The sequence below is a fragment of the Nothobranchius furzeri genome, unplaced genomic scaffold, assembly GCF_043380555.1.
Source record: "Nothobranchius furzeri strain GRZ-AD unplaced genomic scaffold, NfurGRZ-RIMD1 Scf112, whole genome shotgun sequence".
Taxonomy (NCBI): domain Eukaryota; kingdom Metazoa; phylum Chordata; class Actinopteri; order Cyprinodontiformes; family Nothobranchiidae; genus Nothobranchius; species Nothobranchius furzeri.
Genome location: NW_027223128.1, coordinates 65,707 through 69,069, shown reverse-complemented (window position 1 = coordinate 69,069; position 3,363 = coordinate 65,707).

The window sequence follows — 3,363 nt, the reverse complement described above, 5'->3', positions numbered from 1 at the left end:
GCGTGAGTTGGCGGGTTTGGGTGGCAATCTATTCCAGGCAGAGTCGACTATCTCTGGGCATCAATTTTGGGATTTTTCCGGCTCTGGTTCTGGGAGAAACGCAGGGGCAAAGTGCACGAGCCGCGGCCGATTTTGGTGGCCTGTCCCTGGGCACAAAGTCTGAGGAGTGTGGGCCTGGTTCTCCGAAAAATACCAGTCTGCTGGAGCTCACTCCCATGGCTCCAGGGGGCACGGCACACCCCCCGGTAGCCGACCAAAGTGATCTACTCGGGCCAGACTCGGACCCACGACCCGGGGTGAGAACCACAACTACTGGTCATCCTTTTGACCTCCAGGGGGCGCGGCAGAGCCTCCCCAGTCCGACGCAAGTGCCCCACTTGGGCCATACTCAGACCCACGGCCCGGGGCGAGAACCACAACTACTGGTCATCCTTTAGACCTCCAGGGGGCCCGGCACAGCCTCCCTAGACCGACACAAGTGCTCCACTTGGGCTGTACTCTGACCCAAGTCCCGGTGCGAGAACCACAACTACTGGTCATCCTTTAGACCTCCAGGGGGCCCGGCACAGCCTCCCTAGGCCGACACAAGTGCTCCACTTGGGCTATACTCTGACCCAAGTCCCGGGGCGAGAACCACAACTACTGGTCATCCTTTTGACCTCATGGTCATCCTTTAGATCTCCAGGGGGCCCGGCACAGCCTCCCTAGGCCGACACAAGTGCTCAACTTGGGCTATACTCTGACCCAAGTCCCGGGGCGAGAACCACAACTACTGGTCATCCTTTAGACCTCCAGGGGGCACGGCACACCCCCCGGTAGCCGACCAAAGTGCTCTACTCGGGCCAGACTCGGACCCACGACCCGGGGTGAGAACCACAACTACTGGTCATCCTTGAGACCTCCAGGGGGCCCGGCACAGCCTCCCTAGTCCGACACAAGTGCTCCACTTGGGCTATACTCTGACCCAAGTCCCGGGGCGAGAACCACAACTACTGGTCATCCTTTAGACCTCCAGGGGGACCGGCACAGCCTCCCTAGACCGACACAAGTGCACCACTTGGGCCATACTCTGACCCAAGTCCCGGGGCGAGAACCACAACTACTGGTCATCCTTTTGACCTCATGGTCATCCTTTAGACCTCAAGGGGGCACGGCAGAGCCTCCCTAGTCCGACACAAGTGTCCCACTTGGGCCATACTCAGACCCACGGCCCGGGGCGAGAACCACAACTACTGGTCATCCTTTAGACCTCCAGGGGGCCCGGCACAGCCTCCCTAGTCCGACGCAAGTGCTCCACTTGGGCTGTACTCTGACCCAAGTCCCGGGGCGAGAACCACAACTACTGGTCATCCTTTAGACCTCCAGGGGGCACGGCACAGCCTCCCTAGTCCGACACAAGTGCTCCACTTGGGCTATACTCTGACCCAAGTCCCGGGGCGAGAACCACAACTACTGGTCATCCTTTTGACCTCATGGTCATCCTTTAGACCTCCAGGGGGCCCGGCACAGCCTCCCTAGGCCGACACAAGTGCTCCACTTGGGCTATACTCTGACCCAAGTCCCGGGGCGAGAACCACAACTACTGGTCATCCTTTTGACCTCATGGTCATCCTTTAGACCTCCAGGGGGCCCGGCACAGCCTCCCTAGTCCGACACAAGTGCTCCACTTGGGCTATACTCTGACCCAAGTCCCGGGGCGAGAACCACAACTACTGGTCATCCTTTTGACCTCATGGTCATCCTTTAGACCTCCATGGGGCACGGCAGAGCCTCCCTAGGCCGACACAAGTGCTCCACTTGGGCTATACTCTGACCCAAGTCCCGGGGCGAGAACCACACCTACTGGTCATCCTTTAGACCTCCAGGGGGCACGGCACAGCCTCCCTAGTCCGACACAAGTGCTCCACTTGGGCTATACTCTGACCCAAGTCCCGGGGCGAGAACCACAACTACTGGTCATCCTTTTGACCTCATGGTCATCCTTTAGACCTCCAGGGGGCCCGGCACAGCCTCCCTAGGCCGACACAAGTGCTCCACTTGGGCTATACTCTGACCCAAGTCCCGGGGCGAGAACCACAACTACTGGTCATCCTTTTGACCTCATGGTCATCCTTTAGACCTCCAGGGGGCCCGGCACAGCCTCCCTAGTCCGACACAAGTGCTCCACTTGGGCTATACTCTGACCCAAGTCCCGGGGCGAGAACCACAACTACTGGTCATCCTTTTGACCTCATGGTCATCCTTTAGACCTCCAGGGGGCCCGGCACAGCCTCCCTAGACCGACACAAGTGCTCCACTTGGGCTGTACTCTGACCCAAGTCCCGGTGCGAGAACCACAACTACTGGTCATCCTTTAGACCTCCAGGGGGCCCGGCACAGCCTCCCTAGGCCGACACAAGTGCTCCACTTGGGCTATACTCTGACCCAAGTCCCGGGGCGAGAACCACAACTACTGGTCATCCTTTTGACCTCATGGTCATCCTTTAGATCTCCAGGGGGCCCGGCACAGCCTCCCTAGGCCGACACAAGTGCTCAACTTGGGCTATACTCTGACCCAAGTCCCGGGGCGAGAACCACAACTACTGGTCATCCTTTAGACCTCCAGGGGGCACGGCACACCCCCCGGTAGCCGACCAAAGTGCTCTACTCGGGCCAGACTCGGACCCACGACCCGGGGTGAGAACCACAACTACTGGTCATCCTTGAGACCTCCAGGGGGCCCGGCACAGCCTCCCTAGTCCGACACAAGTGCTCCACTTGGGCTATACTCTGACCCAAGTCCCGGGGCGAGAACCACAACTACTGGTCATCCTTTAGACCTCCAGGGGGACCGGCACAGCCTCCCTAGACCGACACAAGTGCACCACTTGGGCCATACTCTGACCCAAGTCCCGGGGCGAGAACCACAACTACTGGTCATCCTTTTGACCTCATGGTCATCCTTTAGACCTCAAGGGGGCACGGCAGAGCCTCCCTAGTCCGACACAAGTGTCCCACTTGGGCCATACTCAGACCCACGGCCCGGGGCGAGAACCACAACTACTGGTCATCCTTTAGACCTCCAGGGGGCCCGGCACAGCCTCCCTAGTCCGACGCAAGTGCTCCACTTGGGCTGTACTCTGACCCAAGTCCCGGGGCGAGAACCACAACTACTGGTCATCCTTTAGACCTCCAGGGGGCACGGCACAGCCTCCCTAGTCCGACACAAGTGCTCCACTTGGGCTATACTCTGACCCAAGTCCCGGGGCGAGAACCACAACTACTGGTCATCCTTTTGACCTCATGGTCATCCTTTAGACCTCCAGGGGGCCCGGCACAGCCTCCCTAGGCCGACACAAGTGCTCCACTTGGGCTATACTCTGA